At 41.5% G+C, this 10,386-nt stretch overlaps 1 pseudogene; it reads right to left on the reverse strand.

Moving 5' to 3' along the window:
• Positions 1-807: 807 nt before the first annotated feature.
• On the reverse strand, positions 808-2,020 carry LOC121465480 (annotated as a pseudogene).
• Between the last annotated feature and the right edge of the window lie 8,366 nt (positions 2,021-10,386).

Here is a 10,386-nt window from a genome sequence, read left to right on the forward strand (position 1 = left end):
CATGGCTAGAACCTCATTATGCTAGGGGAGAAGAAAATGGCATAGAGTGAGGTTTGGCCACCCTACAACACTTGGTTCTTTTAGGGTTGGCATAGCCTTGCTCCTTGGAGAGCCCCCTGTCCAGGATAGCTTAGCACTAGCAGGAGGAACTATAAACTTTCCTGTCCCCAACAGAGCTAGACATTAACCCCGAAAGAGTTAGTAGAATTGAACTCAGACCCATCCCACCAATCAAGGACAAGAAAATGAAAAGAATGTCACTAAGCATGAGCAGGGACTTCTAAAGCAGCAGTAGAAGCTGCAGAGACAGGTATAACAGCAGGCCTGGGCCTGGATGTGAATACAGAGCATTATTCTAGGCCCAACAGGCCATGGCCACTCAGTCCTCAAAGGGCAAGTGTGTGTAGATTGTGGGTTTCCTGTACAGAGTTTAGGACTAGAAGTTCAGACTGGGAGAGAGGAGAGTGGGTGTCCTATCCAGAAATCTGTAACCATGCTGGGCTCTGCCAAGGGCTAGGGAAGATAGACAGATACATGTAGAGTTTGAAGGCAGCAGGATACTGAGGAGCAGTGGGACTGCTCCTCAGAGACAGACAGTGATTATAATAAACAGTTTCAGCTTCAGCTTAAGCTTTATGATGTGTGTGGAGGAGGGAAGAAAGGGGGAGAGAAACAGAGAGCCAGAGGAAGAGGTACATTTGTCAGAAGAGAAAACACTCTAGATGAACGTGGGGGTTAATGTGTGGGTGTGAAGGAGAGAGGAAGAAAAGGCTAACAGGAGAGAAAGGAGGATAGTCGGAGATGGCCTCAACACACCACACTTCTGGTTCCTACAAAATAAGGCACTAGAGTCAGTAATGTTCTCGTTGTCCCTGTGATGTTAAAACGGGCGCTGAAAAGGCAGGCAGCTTTGAAAGACTTGAATCTGCAGGAGACTCGTACCTGGGCACCACTGGCATCCTTGATCAGGGCTATCTTTGAGAGGGTAACACTAGTGAGGGACTGAACAGAGGCAGGCAGTCCTGCTAGCAACCGGTTCACTTCTGATATCACCTTGCTGTTGTCCCCACTGAGAACTGCAATCTCATCGAATTTGGTCAGGGAGGCAGCAATCAGGGGCGTGGCCTTCAGCTCCAATGCCTTTTTGGCTGCATACTTAGACTTCTGGTAGGCCTCAGTCTTAAGCTTCAACCGCTCAGCCTCTGCCTTACCCATTGCCTCAACGACTGCTGTCTGCCTCTCCAATTTTGCGAATCTTCTCAGCTTCTGCTTGTGTCAACAGGACTTGGATTACCTTTTCGCCCTAGGCAATCTGCTGGATGCAATGGCACTCTGCCTCTGCAGGGCGGTGCACTGTAGCGATGAGCTTCCTTGTCGGTATGGAGGATCTCCTGTGTCTTCACAATAACCTGCTCTTGCCCTACACTACTTCAGTTTCTTCCTGCAGGATCTTCTGTTGCTCTCGGGCCAACTGAGCCTCAGCTGTCTTGATGTTTACCTCCTCACTGAAGGCTGACTTTGGCAGCTCCAAGGCTCTCTTAAAATCACCAATCTTGGTGTCTGCCATGAACTTCACATCTAATATCTACTCCTTGTACTCAGCTTCCCAGATACCGGTGTCCTGTTCTGCCGCTGCCACACCAATGTCTGCATCTCTCTGTACGACAGCCGTCTGGCAGCTCAGTTAGTCTACTTTGTCATAAATCTCCTTGATGGTACAGTTGAGGGTTCTGATGCCCATACGGCCAACATCAGGGGCTGCCACTTCCCTCACCAGTTTGGCAAGCTGGTCTCAGTCCTGGTAAATCTGTTTTACAGCTAGAGTTCCAAGGATGGAGCATAGATGCACCATCAGGGTTTGCAAGATGATGTTCTTAATGTCTTGCACATTCTTGCTCAGAACTCTTCACAGGTCAGGACCATGAGGGAGCTCCTTCTCTGTCATGATCTTCCCCTGGGTGACACCCGTCACAGTTAAAGCTACCCTCTGTGCCATCTCTACGTCCTCAGAAGATGACATGAGAAAAGTTATGTGACTTTAATTGTACACATTTTTAAAAAAACTATTCAAGCTGTGCTGCCTTGTTTCTTGTCACTTGACACAAACTGGGGTCATTTGGGGAAGAGGGAATCTCAGTTGAGGTTGTCCACTACGGTCAGTGTGGCTTGTAGTAGGCTGGCTTCTGGCCATTTTCTTGATTGACAGTTAGTGGGAGAGTCCAGTGCGTTCTGATAATACTCATGGGAAGATGGGAAGGTGGTCCTAAGAACTATAAGACAGCCAGCTGAATGTGAGCCCAGAGAATGAGCAGGAAACAGCATTCCTCTGTGGCCTCTGCTCCATTTCTTCTTCCAGGTTGTTGCTTTGATTCCCTGTCCTGATTTCTCTTCACAACAGACTGTGAGATGAAATAATCCCTTTCCTTCCCAAGCTGCTTTTGGTCAGAGTGTTTATCAAAGCTTCAGAAAGTGAACTAGGACATCAAAATTGCAATTCATAAGATAAAAATTGATAATGGTGATAGGAAAATTAAGGTCTTCTGTTCAAAATATTTTGTTAAGAAAAGAGAGACAAAAGCTATGGCCTGGGAGAAATTATTTCCACATTACTCTTCGAATAAAAACTATGTGAAACCACCCCGAGACAATAAAATAACCAGCATCCCAATTCAAACGGAGAGAGGATTTGAGCAGACACCTAACCACTAGCAACTGCATTGGAAAAATTCTTGGGAACAGAAGTCATCAGTAAAATGCAAATTAACCCCCTCAGGAGATATGTCTACACATTTACAAACAGCTTCAAATTTTCTTGTGTCTAAAAGGGTGTGAAGCAACTGGAGCTCCCACATAGCTGGCAGAAATAAAACTCTAAAATCACACAGAAAGTAGTTGGACGTGTGACTTGGAGAAAGGTCATTCTCACGTGTGTGAACTCTTAGTTCTTATCTGGGTGGTGATGTTTTATGAGGCAGTGGGATCTGTAGGTACAAGAATCATGGCTGACGGGTGGAGGTGGATCACTGACGGGAGCCTTTGAGGGGTATCACTCAATCCTGATTTTTTTCTTGTCTCTCCACACATGAGCACACACTCCTCTTAGACCTTGTGCTGCTCACCCTGTCACCTCTTTCCCACTAAGAACTGTATTTTCTGAAGTTGTAAGTCAGAATGAGTCTCTGCTCTATTAAATTGCTCCTGTGTTTGATTACAGCAGCAAGAAATGTGACCTTTTAAAGTGCAATGCAGATCGGCTGTCTGATCCAGTCATGGCAATAAAAGTATCTACCCAAGCTAAATGAACACATGTAGGTGAATAAAAAATTCCATATATTCATAATAGTTTCAACAGCATGGGGTGGTCTCACAGTGATTATACTCCACTATAAAAACCAGAAAATCAGGAGCATAGTGCCCGTTTAATTCTAGAAGGTAAAACAACAACAACAACAACAACAAACTACAGGATATAGCAGAAGAAAAAATTCAGGGATTATGAATGTGTTCACTATCTTGATTGTGACTTATGCAATTTATGGATACAAACAATGTAAAGGTTTGTGTTAAAAATCTTATTTTATACTTTGAGCAATATTGTTTATTGTGTGGCAATTAAATATCAGTGAAGGTGGTAAAACGTTTATCACCCCTAAAGTAGTATCACTTATACTCATTGAGTGATTTTTCTTTCTATACCTCAGCTTTTTTTCTTTAATCTTGCTTTCTAGGTTCGAGTGATCTCAGTCTCCTTTGGGGAGGTGAATATGGGCATATGCATATATTAAAATGTCATAATGTAGACCCATCATTTTATGCTCATTGGAATTTTAAAAAGAAGACTAGATTTCCACTCTACCTTGGAAAAGCATACTTCCTCTCTTATTGGCAAGAAATGAGCCATGAGGGAAGCAGCCATGAAATGAGTTGTATTGTTTCTTATTCAGGAAGATCACCTTGACAGGACAGCGTTAGTTTCCCACCACAATATTCTATAGGATAAAACCAGCATTAAGGCTGGGTGGTGGCGGCACACGCCTTTAATCCCAACATTTGGGAGGCAGAGGCAGGCGGATCTCCGTAAGTTCTAGGTCAGCCTGGTCTACAGAGTTAGTACTAGGACAGCCAAGGCTAAACAAAGAAACCTTGTCTCAAAAAACAAACAAACAAACAAACAAATAAAACAAAAAGGGGAAAACAGCATTGAATGCTGCTAGGATAAGAACCAGATTAAGTAAGAACACTAAAAACTAGAGCCAGCATTAGACTGAACATACATATGTCCAGGGGCATTCACTAACTCTTTACTTGTTATGCTGATGGATGGACAAGTTCCAAGGTTATTTCAACCTGCTGACAACTTCAGATACAATAAATCTTTATGTTATGTGTACTACTACCAGACTCAGAAGTCTATGATATTTTTTAAAGGTGCTTATCATTTTTCTGGGCTTCATTCAGATTAGAAAGCCTCATGAATTTTCTGCTTTTTGATGTGACTTTTACCTGGATCATTCCCTTCTTCCACAGGAGGGCTCTGATCCCACAGTGAAAGGGTAAAGGCTTACTAACGTTTTATCTAGTTGTTTTACTTTCTCTGAAATGTTTCCCCTATCCCCTCTTCAGTCTGGAGAAGGTCTACATATGTTCTCCATTCTAGAGGACTCTGGCTGCCTAAATATTTCTGCAAAGCTATTGTTCATACCTGGATCGGCACTGACAGAAGTTCCAAAGTCACATGGATTTTTATGTGTATTTCTCCCACAATTTCTGTCTTTAGAAATCAGTTGCAGGTGGTACAATCTATTTTTTTCCTTTTAGGAAGTCAGGAACAATGTCTATTCCTCTCAGATAGAGCACCTACACAGACCAAAGAAACAGTTCATACAAACCCAGGTTGGTGAGCCAATGAGTTTATTGGGGTGATTTATAGGAGTATAGGTCACTTAAGTAGCTGAAAGTGGTTGAAAAAGACACGCCAGCATGGGTGACAGCTGTAAAAGCGTGTCACTGATGGGCCCTACATAGTTTTCAGGTAACTCCACCAGAAAGTTCACTCTTTCCAGTGGTCCTTACTGCTTATGTAACCTCAGGGAGGCTCATGCATATTGGGACTTTCTTATTTATTTACTTACTTACTTATTTATTTACTAAAGATTTCTGTCTCTTCCCCGCCACCGCCTCCCATTTCCCTCCCCCTCCCCCAGTTAACTCCCCCTCCCTCGTCAGCCCAAAGAGCAATCAGGGTTCCCTGCCCTGTGGGAAGTCCAAGGACCACCCACCTCCATCCAGGTCTAGTAAGGTGAGCATCCAAACTGCCTAGGCTCCCACAAAGCCAGTACGTGCAGTAGGATCAAAACCCATTGCCATTGTTCTTGAGTTCTCAGTAGTCCTCATTGTCCGCTATGTTCAGTGAGTCCGGTTTTATCCCAGGCTTTTTCAGACCCAGGCCAGCTGGCCTTGGTGAGTTCCCGATAGATCATCCCCATTGTCTCAGTGTGTGGGTGCACCCCTCGCTGTCCTGAGTTCCTTGCTTGTGCTCTCTCTCCTTCTGCTCCTGATTTGGACCTTGAGATTTCTGTCTGGTGCTCCAATGTGGGTCTCCGTCTCTGTCTCTGTCTTCTTTCATCGCCTGATGAAGGTTAATATTCAGGAGGATGCCTATATGCTTTTCTCCTTCTTTTTTAGCTTCTCTAGAATCACTAATTATAGGCTCAATGTCCTTTATTTATGGCTAGAAACCAAATATGAGTGAGGACATCCCATGTTCCTCTTTTTGGGTCTGGCTTACCTCACTGAGGATAGTGTTTTCTATTTCCATCCATTTGCACGCAAAATTCAAGAAGTCCTTGTTTTTTACTGCTGAGTAGTACTCTAATATGTATATATTCCATACTTTCTTCATCCATTCTTCCATTGAAGGGCATCTAGGGACTTTCATTAGACTCCCCTCTCCCTTTTGCTTTGTTGCAAAAAATAGTAATTCAAATAGTAAGTGTTCCAATACTCTCTCTCTCTCTCTCTCTCTCTGTATATGTTTGTGTGTGCTTTCAGTAGGTGTTGCAGCTTTTCTTTTAATTGAGAATCCTAATATAACCTTCTTAAAACACTTAAATGTGCAGTTACACTATGCACGCATAGAAACCACTCTGTCCATAAAGCAAATGAAGTGACAATAATAGAGACAACCACAAGCACAGAGGACTCATCTGCCTCATGTCACTGCCTGGGCCACAGGGATTATAAGTTGTCTTCTGTTGAAAATGGATCCCAGCTTATGACACTTATCATAATTAAAGAGATTTGTTTTCAAAGATTATGTTTTAGAAGCAAAGAAAAGCAACACGAATATTGATGATTGCCTAAGACTTAGTAATTAGCTGCTAAGTGCTTTGCATATTTTCTTTGCTAAGTCTTCAAACAGCTAGGAAATTTGAGTTATTGTTTTCCATTGCTCCGTTGCAGATGGGAAAATTGAAGATCACCGAGGTGAATAAACTTGCCTAAGGACATACAGCTTGCCAGCTGAAGAAAGGAAAACTTAATATAAGTCAGCTTGATGAAAACGCTGCCGTTCTCTATTGCCGAGCTAAATTTCTTTTGTGGTTGAGTGGAATGAATGAAGCACAGGATTCTAAGAGTTCCTAGACACTTTAGTGCTTTGACACTTGCTTGTCTTTATTCTGGAATTTGTATTTTCGCAAAACATGTTCTACTATATGATTAATAGTACATTTTCAGTGTACACCCAAAGAATAAAGAAATGCTGTTTTGAATATGATCAAAATTATATTTGAGGAAAACAGAACCTTTAGAAGAAATCTGGCAATGGAATCTTATGTTTATAAGACTACGTGCAAAAATGCCGAAAGTAGATAAACAAAGAGTGTAGATTGAATGAAGGGAAAGCCATGCCAATCTCCATCTCGACACATGCGTTTCTGGAGGCCAAAGCCTCATGTGCTATAAGAGTCTACTGATTTACTTTCTTGAGCCCATATGAAAGGGTGGAGTGTCAACTCCTTTCAAATTATAAATCCTGGTATCAAGAGGAGTAGGAGATAATACTCATTTGTCTATCCCAGCCAAGCATGTACCAATCACCTGGGCCTAGGTATGTAACTATAAAAAAGTGACAGCTTACAGTGATACTGTATATATCTTCTGTTTCCAGGGAATTGAACAGACAGAGTTCCTTCTGGGGCATGTACTTCTCAGAATGCTTGGGGGGGGGGGGCACACCATGAAACTTGTTGCTCTCCTGTAAAAGACAGACTAAACCACTTGCATATATATATATATAATACAACTCAATTTGATTTTTCTTTTTTGTTTTCTGTTTTTGTTTGTTTGTTTTTTGAGAAAAGGTTTCTCTGTGTAACAGTCCTGGCTGCCCCGGACCTCATTTTTAGCTTGTTTGTTTATCGAGACAGGATTTCTTTGTGTAGCCCTGGCTGCCCTGAAACTCACTGTAGACCAGGCTGGCCTCGAACTAACAGAGATTTGACTGCCTCCACCTACCTAGGTGCTGGAATTAAAGGTGTGAGCCACCACCACCCAGCTCTGTATCTCACTTTTATAGAACATTCTGGCCTGGAACTCACAGAAATCCACCTGCCTCCGCTTCCCGAGTGCTGGGATTAAAGATATGACTCACCCCTGCCTGACTCAATTTGGCTTTTCTTATGCCCTTCTATAGAACCAATGAATCATAGAATCTTATGGCTAGATAGTGTCTTAAACATATTCCAATGATCTGGAATATTCTCAGTTACATTGCCAGCAAATGGCTATTGAGGTCAGTCTGAATTTCTGCAGCGACAGGTCAAAAGCAGTTTATTTCTTCACTGGGAATGTCAATCTCTGAGCCTTTACATCCTGTAAGCATTTGTTGTTTTTGTTGCTATTCTCTAAAGGTGCCAGATATATTCACATCAGACACAGCAGTGAACGGTTCCTTCTGTTTTAACCTATTCTACCTACTGGCCCTCGGGTAATGGAAAGGATAAACCAAGCAAAAATATCCGAATCAGGAAATCATCTCTCATGGAAACTTAAGTTGTAAACTATGGGATATGAAGAGTGTGATAACCAGAAAGAATGTTTGAATGAACCCCTCAAAACCCAGAACAAATTGTTGAGAAAAAACAAAGCAGAAAAACTAGCTGTGTCCTGAATCATTACAAGAAATTGCTGATACAGCAAAGGAGGTCCAGCAGGATAGATTTTTTTTTTGTTGTTTGTTTTCAATTGTTTTGTCTCATTTTTGCTCCAGTTAAAGTATGATCAAGCTATGATAAGTGATGAAAAATTTGGTTAGATTGATGAACACTAAATAAATAATAATATATATTCTTTATCCCGCCCTCTCAGTGAAGAAAATGTTGAAACAGAGGAACCAGTAGTGTTACTTGCAGGTCTCGGGTCACATAGTGCCGACTCCTACAGAACCTCAGGACTATGTTTTTGGACGGAATTCCCAGTGAACTCTGGAAGTCTAGTAAGAAGATGACGCTCCATCTGCTAGAGTGACTTTTGGAAATGCGTAAAGATGATGCGTCTGTCTTCCTGGTTCTTTGTATCTTCCTTTTGTGAGGTTGATTTTTTTTTTTTGAGACAAGCTATTGTGTAGCCCAGGTTGTTCTTGCCTTTACCTTGTAATGTAACCAGTTTGCGCCCATCTTTTAGGTGCTAGGATTACAGGCAAGCATCATCATGCCGACCTGCATCTTTGCATTATTGTAGTGATCGTGCATCTGCTTTCAAGTCTCTTGGACACATCATGAGGCATGGTAGTTGTGACCATTCCACCTGCTCTTCGCTCCTGATTTCCTTACATATGATGACTCATGTCAGCCAGTCCATCTTTATCCCATGCAGAACAGGAACATATTAAATTATATTTATATTGAGAGGCTAAACTCTTGGGAACTTTAATCTATTTTACATACCATAGTTAGCTTAAATAGTTTTAATATTTAATTACCAGGCTAACCTAAGCTGAGGCATCCATTTCTATACACAGATTTACCTACTATAAGAAGCCTGGAGAACCACATTCTTTACACTTGACATGGTGTTCATCAAGCTGCACTTGTCTAGCATTGTTGCTCTGACTGTATTTTTTTATTTTAATGTTTATTTTGTGTGTATGTGTGTTTGTGTATCAACTCTCAATGCCCTAGAAAGTTAACTGCCATAACTAATTTATACATTAGTTGCTTCTTGCATATTTCAGTCTCTTGATGTAGGATTCCCCTTTGTATGCTGTGATACCATTGGTTAATAAAGGAACTCCTTTGTGCCTATAGCAGAGCTAGGCGGGGACAACTAAACTGAATGCTGGGAAAAAGAAGAGTGGAGTTCAGAGAGTAGCCATGTAACCCCGCAAGAGCGAGATGTAATTTTACCCGGTAAGCCACAACCACATGGTGATGCACAGGTTACTAGAAATGGGCTAATTTACACAGATTACTAGAAATGGGTTAAATTAAGATATAAATGTTAGCCAATAAGAAGCTAGAGCTAATGGGTCAAGTAGTGATTTAATTAATACAGTTTCTGTGTGATTATTTCAGGGCTAAACGACCAGGACAAACAAGTAGCCTCCTACTACAGTCTCTAATGTCCTCCAAGTCTTTAAAATTAAACTCAGAAGCCAATCTATTTTTTTATCAATTACTTTGTTTTAACTTCATTTTCTCCTATATTATATGTATAAGAACAAACCAGATTGAAGGATAAATTAATCATTAAGACTTAGAGGGATTGGGGTCGGGTGGTGGTGGTGCATGCCTTTAATTCCAGCACTAGGGAGGCAGAGGCAGACAGATCTCTGTGAGTTCAAGGCCAGCCTGGTCTACCAGAGCTAGCTTCAGGACAGGAACCAAAAAGCTACGGAGAAACCCTGTCTCGAAAAATCAAAAAAAAAAAAAAAGACTTAGGGGGAATGGGAAGGAAATGGGAGAAGGGGAGGGGGAAATTTTGAATGGTATTATTTATAAAGCAAAAAGAAAATCAAATGTTTGAATTTAAAAAAAAGACTTATGCTCTAGTACAAGGATGGCAAGAATTTTCTATATATTATATTATAGCTGTGGCATTGATCACATATTTTCTTTCTTTCTTTCTCAATAAGAGACGTAGGCACTGTCTGCAAATGAATGCATCCATCCACTCATCTCACCACTACCCATGCATATCACTGTTTCATCAAGTGCCTATCAAACTCTGTCATGTGGCAGGCAGTGATCTAGGCATTGGGTAAAGTACAGTAGCCCTGAACTTGAGTTTGAAAAAGGAAATGAGACAATGCATGCAATCCATTGCTGCCTCTAAACCCCTAATCAAACAGAAGAATGATAAAATGTCTATAGTCTTCAATTTCAA

This window comes from Microtus oregoni, unplaced genomic scaffold, assembly GCF_018167655.1.
Source record: "Microtus oregoni isolate MIOR12 unplaced genomic scaffold, Mior012 000031F_ref0000149, whole genome shotgun sequence".
Taxonomy (NCBI): domain Eukaryota; kingdom Metazoa; phylum Chordata; class Mammalia; order Rodentia; family Cricetidae; genus Microtus; species Microtus oregoni.